This window comes from Cygnus olor, chromosome 13 (genome assembly GCF_009769625.2).
Source record: "Cygnus olor isolate bCygOlo1 chromosome 13, bCygOlo1.pri.v2, whole genome shotgun sequence".
NCBI lineage: Eukaryota > Metazoa > Chordata > Aves > Anseriformes > Anatidae > Cygnus > Cygnus olor.
In genome coordinates, this window is record NC_049181.1 from 19078216 (window position 1) to 19092405 (window position 14190).

Genomic DNA, 14190 nt, shown 5'->3' on the forward strand with positions numbered 1-14190 from the left:
TGATTTTTTCTGGTTTTAATAGCAAACCAGGGGATGGCCAAAAACTTGACGTTCTTTACCAGCTGAATTAATGCTCGTGACTCCCCCACGAGGATAATCTTCACTGGGCACAGCGAAGCCAAGGGGAAGCAGGACAAGGTGCGCCGACTCCTCGCTCGCCTGGAGGCCCGGCAGTGTGCTGGCCTCTGTGGGGAGGCCCAGCAGGGAAAGGAGGAGCCGAGAGCTCAGTGCTGGGAGGAACGGGAGCAGCGGGTACCATAGGAGAGGGTCTGACCCGGGGTTGGGTGTCCCGGTGTGCGCCGTGCACCTCCTTCGGCTGCCCGAGCCGTGGGGTGTTTTTGGGTACCAGCAGAGCCGCAGGGCGATCGTCCTGCAGCCGTGCCAGCTTTTGAGACCGAAGTTTTCAAAGAACCACTTTAAAACGTCTTATTTTAGGGAAAAAAAAAAAAAAAAGAAAACGAGGCAGAACTTTATAGTGTTTCCTATAAATGATTTCAAAGGGGAAGTTCAAATTCATACATGGACAGCCCTGTGAGCAGCTGATGTCTCGGCCTATCGACACCGTGGAGGTTCAGAGCTCCCACCCGCAGGGCGATGAACCAGGAGGGGGTCAGCTCCCACCAGCATCCTCGTGCTCACAGAGCCCAAGGGTGTTGTAGGGAGCAATTCATGCTTCGCAGGAGCAAAGGGCCAGTCCCTCGCAGGAGGGCTCCTGCCTCCTGCTCTCTGCCCGCCTTGCTGGGCAGTCAGGCTCGATTAATGCGCTTGTGGAAATCAGAGAAGAAAAAGACCTCTTAAGCCTTCCCCCAGCTGGAGTGATGGCTTTGCTGTTTCAGTCCTGGCTGTGGGGCTGTGGCTCCCATCAGCTCTGCGTAATAAATCTCCTTAACGAGGCTGCCTGCCTGTCCCTTTGCTGGGGGACAGCGGAGCTCGCTGCCCATCACCCCCGGCTTCAGCACTTTGCCTGGGTTTTGTCTCCCTTGCGCCAGCTTCTCCTATTTTCTGCTCAGATCTCACAAACTTCAGTGGCGAGAGGCTGAAATAGAGCTTATGACTGGGAAAGAAAAGTCAATGAATCTTCCCCTGCCCTCGCAGCTCCGTTTTCTCACGGGGAAAGGCTCTGAAGTACACCGGCGTGCCCACAGCAAGCAGCGTTCAGCACAGCCTTGTACAACTGCTCCGTGCGTCCTGCACACAGGACCATAATACAATGATTTTGGGACGGGCTACTGTCTAACACCCTATTTCCATCTGCTAAGTCGTGAGTCATTGATTGAGTCACTTGTCTATCTGCTTGTGGTGGTTTCAGTATGAGTCTAAATGAATCTTATTTCAGGAAAGTCAGCATGAGCCTTCCTCGGAGGAGATGCAGGGGAAGGGGAAATACCTTCTTCTTTGCAAGGTGATGTAGATACATGGATTGACTAAAAATGCTACCCTAAAAATTTCCTGCACTGTACATGCAGCGAAAGCTTCGTAATAAAGCATCTAAGGTGATGTCCTTTAGAACCAGGGAGGTTTCCTTTGTTTCTGCTTCTCACAAAAAGAAGCCTGTGGTTTGTGTAGAAAAAAATGACACTCACTATGAAAAAAAGAAAAGAAAAAGACCCGGACTCAAATGTTGTCTGCTAACCTACACACATTCCCACTGCCTGCTCCACATCCCAATCCATAATATTTATGGTGCTTTACATACACAAACATCTGCAACCGAATGAGTCACTGCTATTTAATAAACATGCAGATTCTTTGTAAAGCTAATGGGTCCATTTGGGCACAGAGGGTCAAAGTCATAGCGACCTAGAAACTTGGGAGGTTTAAGTTCTTAGAAACCTTGCAGGAGATAGGAGCAAACAAGTTCTGAAAGCAGAATTAAAAATGACACCACTAATAAATGCATAAAATAATTCCCCCAGTGTGTCTGGCCACGCATCACTGGGACGAACGAGGCAGTGAAGATGGACTCAGGTGCTTTCAGGACGTGACAGAAACTTCTATGCCTCCAGGTGGGATTGAACCTGAGTTGCCACCACTTCCAGCAGCCTGCCAGCCCTCCTGGTGGACCACTCATCACAAGGGGCTTGCAAAAGCCCCGTGTGGAGGGATGCTGGCACTGGCCAGCCTGCTTTGCCCCTGCTGGTTGCCCACCCGTGGCAGGCTGTTGGACCCTGTCGCACCAGCATCTCAAGGGGACGTGGCCTCATGCCTTCAGCATCCTTGTACTCTCCTTTCTGTTTCATTTTGTCTGTTTTAAGACAGTTCAGAGGAGACATCCCAGCAACAGAAGACAGCCCCGAAACCATCAGGCAAAGGACTTGGTTTGGAGCCACCAAAGGATCTCCTTCCAGCAAACCCCTCCTCGCTGCTTGGGCACACTTTTTCCTTCCCAAGGGCAAGCACTGCGAAGCATGAATCCCTTCCTGCTGCCCCCCAGCTGACACCTTCTGGCTGCTGCTACGTTTCTGCAGGCAGCTAAACTCCCTGACAGTGAAGACTTACAGGCAGGGCTCTTCACATGAGGATGTTTACAGCCTCACCAGCTAGCCAAGAGTTTTAGTTCCATATTCCCTCGCAGCATGCTTATGTGCAGTATCTCAAATGACATTATTATTATCGTCCTGAGCGCAGCTTGGATTTCTCGAGTGCTTTCTTTCCCCCCGAAGTCCTGAAGCACTTGGCAGCTGGTACACGCTTGTTACACGCCACATATGCGGTGACTGGTCCACCTGCCCCAGGGTACACCTGCTGCCGACACCGTGCCACGCTCCCAATGGCCAGGATGCTCATGCCTTTGGCTTTGGCTGGTCTCTTCCATCCTAAATCCTCATTTCCCTGTGTGATGTGGCAGAGGATGACGGGTAGAAACCCCCTGGTCTGGCTTGGTGCCACCCCTTTGTCAGCTACAAAATGAAATCCCCATTTCTCAGGACTGTGGTTTTTGCAGAAGTGAGTTAAAACCAGGGAGAAAGGAGAAACTAACACGCTGCTCCAGGCCCTCCGGGATTTGACAACGTAATTTAATTTTCTATCAGTGGGAAAGGGGCCACTGAAACCTCACGCAGCACGGCAGGGATCCCTACAGTTGCATGAAAACTACTTGTGTAAGACAGCCTGGAAACCTTTAGGGCTTTTCTGACTTGTTCACAATAAATTCTTTAACACCAACACAGTAATAAGATAAAATCTTGACTAGAGGTAAATTTCAAGTTCTTGGATAGGCTTTCATCCAAAACTCTTGCATAATCCTAAAGGATTTTTAAAAGGCTCCGTGCAGATCCTGGAGATCCCCCTAAAGCGAGGCTGCCCACAGGTTAAGGAGCAGCAGCTCTGAACCACAAAAGCTGGGTATAAGCATCTGCTGGAGGGCCGAAGCTATTCAAGTCAAAGGAGTTTGCAGTTATTTTTGGAAGCAAACACAGGAAAATGTATACACTAAAGGGACCGAAGTTTGGACAAATTTTGAGCAAATTTGCTAAACTAATAGCTTTTATGGAAGGACTCCAAACCTCCCCTGCTAAGGGAAGAAATTGAGTTGGGGCTAATCCCCCTCCTTGCAGCTCGCCAGCACGATGTAAATACAGATGTGCGAAGCAGTTAAAGACCAGAAGGAACTGCAGGTTTCTCAAGCCTGGAGATTGCGCCCTGCCTCGGGCTATCTGGAGTCCCTCTCCTCTGTGTTACTGGGAACTGGCAGTTTTCTCAGTATTTTTACACCAACAGAACAAATTTTGCTGTTTCACCTTGTTAACTGAACATGTGGTGTGAGGTCAGCAACAGTCATGCAGCCTATCTATAGCTGTCTGAGCTCACATGATGCTACGGCTCCGAAGAGAAGGAACATAAACAGGAAATTGGGCAAAGTGACTCTTTTAGTAGGGGACCACAACACCGTTTTTTTTTTCTTTTTCTTTTTCTTTTTTCGGTAGCTAAACTCTTTAACAACACACTGCTGGATCTGATGAAGAAAAGCAGCGTAGCCAGCATGATCAGAAAAAAAAAAGCCACAGATGTTTACGCTGTGACACTACTGCCTGATGATAGCAATGTGCTCGATGCAGCGAAATGACCCCGCTTTCCGGGTTGTGCTCGGAAGCTGGGCCCATCTCCTGGCGCACAGGGAACAAGCTGGTATCGGATGCAGCCCCCACATCCACCGTGGGCCAAATCTCGGCCGTCCTTTTGTCCACCCGCATCCAATTCCCTGCCATAGGCTGCAAAGGCTTCGACCTTTGCACTTCATTTTCTCTCCTAAAATTGCCTGGAGAAAGGAAGTGTGCAGGAGGCAGGCAGCAGAGCGGGGAGGAGGCGCACATGCGTGGGAGGGCTTGTCTTGCAGAGCAGGCCAAGTGTGTTGAAAACAAGAACCAACCTTTCTGGACACATGTACGGAGATAGGAAGGAAAAAAGAGAGAGGTCCAACATCACAACAGCAACTGCCGCGTGTCCAGAAGAGCTCGGGATCCAGGCGTGTGGAGGGGGCACTGGTTTCGGAGGGCTCGGCGTGCTCCCAGCTGTGCAGACGCTGAAGATCTCCGCTGGGATCTACGTGCTGGCTTGCAAGCCGTCCCGCGGGAGCCACCCGGCCTTCGCGGTGACATTTAGACTCTATTGAAGTAAATGGCAAAGCTCCCACTTGCTTGGAGAGGGCCAGGTCCTCCTCTCGACAGGAAGCTCTGAGAAATGCAGAGATTCCCAAAAATGGAAACACAAGCCGAAGGAATCATCTGAATCAAGAAAACCTGCCTTGGACAGATGAGCAGCCTTTCTATCTACCACATAAGACGATGAACTCACCCTTCACGGGTCTAGCCTGGGGTTTGTGGGTTACTCACAGGCTGCCCTCAGCCCTGACTTTTCTCCAGCTGGACAGCGAGCATCTTCTGGTGATCTCAGGCACGAGACCCCACAATGGGGGGACACAGGCCCTCCCCACCGCTGGGTGCTACCTGCCTGGCTGTTTCAGTAAATACCATAATTGCAATTAAGAGTACACTAGGAGTGTGGGTAAGACAAACCGAAATATATGGTGAAATAACTTGGGTGAGCTCCCTTGCATGGGTCGGTATGGCTGCGGGTGCACGGGTGGGGCTGAGCGTGGCCACACCGAGCCCCACAGCACCCAAGGAGGCTGGAAGTGCTAAGTGGCTGGGTTCACACCCGCCTGCTCATTTCGAAGTACAATATTAGAAAAGCAGCTGTGCTAAGGAGTTTACACATCTATTTTGATTGCAGTTCTGCTGTTTTGGACTGCCTTTTCACCAATACATTGGGTTGCTTTGCCCGTAAGTATTCTGCTAGGCAGTGGTACATTTTAAGAACCGGTTCTCCTTCTTCTTTAAAAGCTCTCCTAAATCAGTCTTCTCTGCTTTACACTGCACAGGAGACTGAGCTGGTTTTTAGACATTTTTAGAATTATACTTTCATTCTCCTTAGTTTGTGGAAAAGTGGTCATCACTCATACAGCTCCTAATATACAGCATCTCCTGCCCGTCATTTTTTATTTTAAAGTACATAAATGTTAGGAAAAATATAAACAACGCTCCCCGTGCCAGGTTTTCTTTTGTTTGTTTAAGAATCCTCTCTGAGTTGCCAGAGTTTTTCTGGAGTTTTTTTTGGAGTTTTTGCTGCTGCGTCCTGTATCTCATCCAAGGAAGCAGGGCTCTCAGGGCGAGGCTTGAAGGGCTAACACCCTGCGAGCTCCGCTTCCCTCCACACTCAAGGCGCGTTTCACAAACTCAGCTGGCTAAAGTCAGCTCAAGTATCCAAACACCCATCACGTAAACTTCCCATGCTTCGGGGGCAGCCGCACATTTCTTTGCCCTGCCTGTGAAATTCTGCAGATCCGCGTGGTTTATCTCACTGTACTACTTCATGCCCTGCTGACTTCACACCAGCATGAGGGGCAAGAGGCTCCGGCAGAGATGGAGTGAGGACCAGAGCTGGCACCGCTCCCCGACTGCATCACTCACCCTCACACCTTTCTCTTCTGCCCTCCTGAGATGGGACCTTCAAGCTGTGACCCACAGATTCATTAAGTTTTTCCAGTTCCCTGTTAATGCTGCAGCTTCTGCCTTGTCACGAAGACATCTCTGTGCCCTCGGCTGGCATGCCCTGTGCAGCACTGCTATTTGTTTCCACCTCCTGAGCCTCACAGCCAGAAAACAGCATGGCAAAGCTAGCACCAACAGCGTGCTTAATGTTTATCTTAATTTGCATGACTTCTCAAACTTCCCTTGCTGGACCCACCGATGAAATCACAACATGTTCAGAAATATTAAATCATTTCCTCAACATCTGAATATAACAGGCTGCGAAAGGAAAACAATCGCATTTGGCACGTTGCGCGCTTTTGCCTCAACGCTCCGAATTCTGGAGCCCCTTCGTGTTGTGGATTTGCACTCTGATCACAGCAGCACTGAAAACAACTGCATGCCATAATTCATTTCCTAGGAAATCCCCAGACTTGCCAAGTACTAGCCTTGCCTGGAAGCCTGCGTTTTGGGTGCCCGCAGCAGTGCCCAGCCCAGGCGATGAGTTCAGGATGCCCCAAACCAGCCTCCTACCCCTGGCCCGAGGGCAGCGGGTCAGTGCCCTTCAGTTGTGTGCCTGCCCTAGCAGTGGCTGCTGTCCCGCCCTCTTTGTAGTTTGGAAAGGCAAAATTCAACGTGGCACTAAACCGACGGGGTTCAAACCTCCCTGCTCCAGCCTCCAGAGGATGGGCCAGCTTTCCTGAGCAGGTGCCTTCCCTTTGGGGTTACGTTCGGCCAGTTGTCAGTATTTTGTAACGCAGACTCTCTGCGAGTGCAGCAGGAGTAAAAGTTTCTGCCAAACTCCGCAAAGAGTGGAACGGTTTGGGAGTAAAAACAGATTTCAGAAACAAAAGTTCAGCTTGATCTATTGGGAACAACGTGCAATTAATGTACTCAGCAATATCTCAAACATGAGCAATGTGGGAGAAGGGTAATAGCTCCCTTTCCATCATTTTTCAGCCTGTCAGAGCACTGATCTATTAAAACACCAAAAGCCAGAGCCTTACCAAATGGAAACGGGTAAACTCGGTGGCAGGCAGGGGTGGTGTGCAGCTTACCCGGATCTTCATCTCCTTTAAACCATAAAACTATCACCGAGAATGTGCTTGTGGGCTGGTGAAATAGGATTAATGTTACTGTTACAAAAGTGAGGACAATGAGCCAGCTGGGTTTTTCCACAATCATTTTCAAAACTGCAGCATTTATTTCTGCTTTTCTGCAACTTCTCTCTCTCTTCTCCTCCCTTCCCTATCCCTTTTTCGTGGGTTTTGCATGCCGAGCTACACCCAGAAGATGAGGTCACCGGGCAGCACTCGGGATGCGGATGCTTTCTGCTTGGGTGCTGCCAGAGCTGTCCCGCTGGGTGCCCTGGAGGCACAAGCGGCAAGGAGGCATTGAGCCTGGACGATGCCCCTGCCACTGTAGCAGGGAGAGGGGCCTTGGGACCCCGTGTGAACCAGTCACAAATGGTCTCAGATGGTCACAGAGGGTCAGGGTGCCACCAGCACTGTCACGAACGTGCCTTCTTTCCCCCTGCCCCCAAAATGGGGCACCTGAGGCACACCTGAGTGCGGCCTCACCATCGTCGCTTTCCTCTGATAGGAAAGCTTTGTCACAGGTCTTATTACTGATCTTACAGCCATTCCCTTCTATTGAACCCAGCCCAAAATTCATAAATCCTCAAAACCAAAGGAGCAGAGTCCACTGTACAGTCTGCAGCGCTTGCATGTGCTTCAGAAGGAAGTGAATTTAAGCGTGGCTGCTGCTGCTGCTAACATGACACTGTCAACCTAAACTGCAAAACAGGAGCTGAAGTGAAATTCAGCCTAGCGTGGAGTTCCTCTGCTGATTTTTTAAATCGCAGAACCTCATTTTCGGTTTTTAAGTGCTTTTTGTTGCTTCTAACCCCATGGGAGAGATCCATGAAGAAAGGGAAACCAACAGCAGCAATGCTGAGGCAGCCCCATACGTTGAGATCTGCTCAAAGGATGCAGCAGATGCACAAAACCTCCCAGTGCAGTGCTCTGAGGACATCACCAGTTCCTGCTCAGCTGAGCCTGAGAGCAGAGCCCATCTGCCCTGCGCAGCCTGACCTCTCCCACTCCTCCAAACAGCAGTGCTCCTGCTGCAAACTGGTTAAATTACTGACGGTTCGTGCCCAACCCTTTGCTATGAGCTTGCTTCCAAGAGCGCAGACCCTTGACAGTCTATGCCATGGCAGTGGCAAAGAAACCACCGCTCGGAGCATTTGTCTGAGGGAGGGTGTGGAGGCAGACTCACCGCAAAGGCACCATATGAAAAGGCCTTCACTTGGGGCTGATCCCACTGTGTGCAGGCTATTCGAGAAAAACAAACAAGACTTTCCCTGCTGCTGCCCTCACTTGAAATCGGGTGACCGGAGCTGTGTCGAGTCTTTCAGCCCTTTTTGTAAGGGCTCAACACCCCGGGGAGAGGACATGACCCCATGTGGGCAGGAGTGGAGCTGTGGGAGCTTTCAGCCAGTGACCAAAATGTGCCTCGGCCCGTAGCTCTGCACGTGGACGCTGCAAGTCTCAAACCACCTCTGTTTTGGCAGGCCGTGTTTGTATCAGATAATTGAACAGTGACAGCAGGTAGGAATGTGAGGAGGGATGAGAGCTGTGTTTAAACGGGTGGCTCGGGGGTTCATGTCCTAGCAGCAGGGCAGGAGTAGGTGATAGCGAGAGGTTTCACAAGGGGAGCTAAAGCAAGAGCTTGGGGGATGGCAGGGGAGCCCCAACTGGCAAGAAACTTGGATGGGCAGGAATGGGAGGAGCAGGAAAGCTGAAGGACAAACAAAATGAATGGACTCGTCGGCAGGGATGGAAAACCTGGGCGAGGAACTGCTGGGTCCCCAGCCAGGAGCCGCAGGGCAGGCAGCAGCGCCCTGCCCGGCTGGTGTTGGGGGCTCCTCCTCACGAGGGCCAAGCAGAAAGGAAAGCAACGCGACAGGAGGGAAAGGGACATTCCTGAAGTCCCGGGAGGACAGCAGGGAATGACGAGAGACGTCCTCACGTCCCTGCTGTGACTGTGGCCAAAGCATGGCCTGCCCGGGCCTGGGCACCTCAGGACACCACAGCCGCTGCTGAAGAATGGCCCCGAGCCCCAGACACCTCCTGTTTTGCTAGCACGCTGCAAGCAGAGGGCAGGAGCTAATCAGGACTTGTGCTAATTACGCTGCCGATCGCCGGCAGAGGATGGGGAGGTGGCTGGGAGCCAGCAGCGGGGCGGGTGGGCCCGGAGCTGCGTGGGCTCCCCGGGACGCCATCTCCCTGTCCCCGGCCAGGCCTCCCCTCCTGTGGGCCCAGGCTGGCCATGACCGAGCCCCCCGGCGCCCCTCACGCCTCAGCCCTGCCCCACGGGGACGCGGCTTGCTCCGGCTGCTGGCACCGCTACAGCCTGGTGTTTTTTGACCTTTTACTCTTCCAGAGATAGAAATGGGATTTGTCTGAGGCTTGGAATAACTTCCTGCGATTGTGCTGGGGAGGGCTAGTCTGACTTGCTAGATAGCTGTGTCTGTCAGGCTGGCGTAGGAATGGAGAAAGCCTCGGCCCTGCGGCTGGGCTGAAGACAGATTTAAAAGATCCCAAAGACACTGCATGTGCCCCAGAGAAATATAAGCTGGCAGCATTGTGTGTTGTCTGTGGTGGGGCAGCGAGGCCTGGGCAGCCACTGGCAACCCCTTGAGCAAATGTTGTCCTACAGAGATGGTTGTTCCTCGGGTGGTAACTCACAAATCCTCCCTGGATCACTAAGGCACGTGTGTTTGCACATGTGGGAATGTAGATAATGGTCTGAGAATCGATCCTTTGGGATAATGAGAGCAGATTGTTGCTGTGCAAGCCTCCCCTCCTCCAGCTTTCCCCCAGCTGTCCGTGTGGCTGGGTCGGGGCCGAGGCTGAGGCTGAGGGCTGCTCTGCTCTGTTCTCAATGCACCTTTAGCAGCTGCATGCATCTTTTCCTTACATCCCTGCCTGACTTTAAAAGTGGCATTGCCAGGTCTGATGTTTTCAGCAGAGCAGTTTGGCTGAGGAGGAGAAGTCTCATCACCTGTGCTGGGCTGGTGGCTCTGGCACTTGTGGGGGGTACCCGGAGGGAGGCTGGACCATGAAGGAAGCTAATGCCTTCAGTCTGGTAAACCCGTGCATCCTCAGGAATCTAAAAAAAGGCTAAATGCAAGCCTTGTACTGTACACCTTAATGGTCTTCATCCATCACTCTGTTGTACTAGATAAAAATATTAAACCCAAAACAGTTGGTTTCTGACCCAAGGAGTTTAAAATCACAGCACTGCAGCTTGTAATGGCACTTACAAGAGCTCTGCTGCTCCCAGGTAAACAAGAGCCAGCCAGCTCCAGCTTGAGCCCTAGGAAAAGCCTGTAGGTAAGAGTTCAGTGCCTGAGCTGCCATCACTGTCCTATTCCCACGCTGTGCCATTGCTGGGAAAGGCAGGGCAGGGCCAAACCTTGATGGCCTCTTGTTGTTTGGCTGAGCTGCCAGGAGCTCTCAGGGAATTAAGGAAATGTGTACTTTAAACGAAGGCTTTTCAAAGCCAGCTTTTAGTTGTTTCTTGTATTTTGCTCATCAGTAGGCAAAATCACTGTGAACAAGTCATGTGTGGTAGTATTTTCCTGCGTGACTCACCCGGCAGGCTGGCTGCTTCTGCCTCCCTGAAATTTGGAGCAGGATTGATCTTTGCCTTTTACTGATATTCCTTTGAACAAGTGAGCATACTGTCACCAGGTGGGCTGAATCCTGAGCTGAAAAAGGCAGGTTAGCACTCCTCTGGCCATCAGTCTCCAAGCAGAGCTAGCTGGGGATGCCCCATGCAGGCTACCCAAGCTGCCAGACCTGTCTGCTCGCCCGTGGGCTCTGCAGGTGTTTGCTGCCAGGGTCTCCCTGCCTGGGTCAAGGGCTCTCCCTATAGCTGCAGCTGGAGGTTGTGTTTGTGCCTTCCCCCCTGCAAGCATGTCTTGCAGAGGATTAGTTGGCTTACCGAGCAAAAGCAAAGCTATTCCAAAGCCACGTCATGTTTGTTTTGAAAGTAAGCACTAAAACACACGTCCAGCATACTTAGCACTTCCATGCATGGACACCCTTCACAGGTTTTCAGCTTCAAGGGAATTCAGGTGTGTTACTGATATGTGTCAGCGTAGATTTACAGTATGATTTTGTAATGTGGCTCTGAGCTGCAGCGCACAGCAGTTCTCTTAAACAGCCGAAGGAAGCGGTTCTTGACTCTGCCGTTTCTCAGCTTGCACTCCAGTTCTGACTCCAATGTCTCTTCCACTTACTGCTTTCTAAACAGGCAGTGTCAAAGAAACTGAAATTTTGTATGCAAATTGGTTTGAAGACAAAGAAAAGAAGTGCAACCAAAGAGGAGGGGGTCGATTTAATGCATAAAAACAACCTAGCTCATCTGCTTATTAACTTCACATAAATAAGTAATTTTAAATTTAAGAAGTTTTTTAAAATGCTTTTGTGCATTTTTACTGAATTCCAATTTCATTCAAATGCAGCTTGTTTCATATCATATAAAATAATCCCTGCTGAGGGAGTAAAGCTTTGCACAATGCTACCTCTTTAATATCGAAATGATAACAAAAAATGTGAGTAATTGTATACTAAGCTACACAAATGCTGAGATAGTCGTGGAAAGGTACAGAGTATCGTGTTAGTGAAAATAAGTGCCACATTCATTCTAAAAACTACATTTAGTGGTAAATCATTAGAGAGCAACTAATGAAAGCATATCTCAATGAAAAAAATTAAAAGTACCTATGGAGAAAATGGCATTAACAAATGTTAATTTAATTCACAGAATTCTACCCTCTCATTTAAATCGGGATTGAAATCTGCGATACAACTGGTCAACATCAACTAAGGCTCTATATAGGGAAACTTCATCAAGGGGATTAGACTAGTTTAGGGAAGTATTGTGAGGCGAGCAGTTGAAAATAAAAATAAAACTACTAGTGCTAACAGTCTGAAAACCAGAGGCTAAAGCCCGTGATACATGGTGTTGTGTACTGTCCTCTTTTTCTACCCTCGGTCACTAATGCCAAAAACACAGCGAGGGATTGTCACAGCATGGAGCGTCTATTCACCTGCAGCTTAAAAGGTATCTGAGGGTTGAGTAATTAGTCCTCATCACACCTTAATTCCAAAAATTTGACCACTGCTTTTGCTTCTCTGGGGTCAGAAACCACCATATATCTATACATACATACCTCTATGTACCATATATCCATACATCCATGAGAACAATGCACTTTGACAGATTCTTCTGACTTTCTCATATGCATGGGTTTTTTCCTCCCGCCCTGTGAGCAGACACTGAGCTGGTGACTGCAGACACACCTCACATTTTATTTAAGGGCCAATATGCAATTAAACCTGATACTGCTTTTATCATAAAGAGACCAGCCCATAGCATGTATGTAATAGTTCACACTTCGGTAAGCACGTGTGAAGTAGTCCAGCGGTGCGGCGTCTGTCTAGGTATAACGTAACTCTGTGTTGTAGGTGTGAGAGCTCTCACCAGACCCACACCAACAACAGATCCCCCAAATAGACAACACTAATAAAGATGCAAAATGCTGCAGCTCACTCTCTGTAGACTCAGGCTGTTTCTCTACTAAACTGGCAAAACAAAGCCCCAGAACAGAGAGCCTGTTCCTCACACTTCCTTCAGACTTCAGCTCCCTTTCTGTACAGTTTTGCTCCTCATCGCAAAGCATCCTAGGATTTGTTATTTTTTCCATCCAAAGCTCTCGGTCCTCTGACACAAACCCAGACAGGCATCCCACGCCATGGCACTTGTGTGATCCTTCAGCATCAAGAGAACTTTCAGTGTAACAGGCAAATGTGGTGCCAGCAAAAATGTTAGGTTGTCCTGAATTTCAGCATGTGTTCCAATTAAGTTCCTCGAAGTCTCTGCAAAAACTGGCCTGCAGTTTGGCAACAGAGCTGAGAGCTCCCTTTCCCATTCCTGAAGACACACATCTCACACTTAGCAATTTGCTTTTGCCACTTGACCTAGTTCCAGGCTTGGCCGCAGAGCAGGAAGCTGTGCCCCTGCTACTGTATCTTCACAACAACAACAAAACTCAACACGATCTGCTCCATCTGCAAAGCACACAAAGCAGTGATCGTGTCAGGAGTTCTAATCAGAAGTGTGAAGCTCATAGTCGCTGTTTTTGCTAACTGGATCCCACAAAGCGTGATGTGAGATAAGGGCACTTTGAATACAGAGCAAACAAACAAACGCCCTAGAGCATTTTGGTCCTGCAGCTTCAGGATGGTTAGTGCCAGTAGAAAGGTAGTACCTCTCTCCCAAGTCCAAAAGGATAAATGCACTATTTAACCTCCCAAATTCAACCTGACAGAAGCTCTTTCCTTTCAGTCTGGTTCCCGAAGGTACCAAAAAAGCCAAACCATTTATAACCAAATCTGCTTTCACAGTTTAGATCCAGAAGCTACTTGGGCATGCACTTCGCAGCAAGCTCAGAACGGTCTTTTGACCTCAGTTAAACTAAAATACTTTGAGGAATTGAGCCCGCACTCATTTGGGCTGTAGTTCAAGTTCTCCCTGCCATTTTCTACCGGGAGCCTGAACAGTGCCTGGCAAGATGAAGTGAGAACCCTGACGCCAACCAACCACCGAGCTCCCATTTAACCACCTCCTCACTTTGAAGACAGTAAAGGTTTTCTTCCCGAAAAATGCAATCTTACAGTATTCATTTGAAACATAGATGTTGTGCATGGTGTCGTGAAGCTGAGAGGACACTTCCTCTTCTCGTGCAAAAGCCAGCAGAATGCACCATGGAGATGCAAGTAAGCACCATACGTGAAAGTGTGTGAGCTACGTGGGAATCCTCCTGGGTGTTGAACGTTGGATGCTCCATAATTTTGAGTTGCGAGTGGGCCGTGCAAAACCTCTCCCTTACCGGAAGCTGCCCGGGAAGACATCTCCCCAGGGCTCTGCAGTGAGCACCAGGTGGGGTTTGCCTCTGCAGGCCTTGCAATGGTCTCCTCGTTTGCTTTGGCTGAACGGGATCCTGGGGTACGGGAGCTTGGACTGCATAAATAGAAGAGCTGTTTGTGCTCTGAGTAAGGAAGTTTAAATTTGACCTGCAATAAGG

At 49.8% G+C, this 14190-nt stretch overlaps 1 protein-coding gene across 3 annotated transcripts in view; it reads right to left on the reverse strand.

Moving 5' to 3' along the window:
• GAB3 (GRB2 associated binding protein 3) overlaps positions 1-14190 on the reverse strand; it is a 57679-nt gene that overhangs the window by 23664 nt on the left and 19825 nt on the right. Inside the window, exon 1 of one of the 3 annotated variants that reach the window (XM_040572530.1) lies at positions 4370-5250. The exons of the other annotated variants lie outside the window; for them this stretch is intronic. The gene's annotated coding sequence lies outside the window, so the exon portion shown is untranslated. Of the gene's footprint in view, positions 1-4369; positions 5251-14190 lie in introns of those variants that run through there. 3 annotated transcript variants of the gene reach the window in all.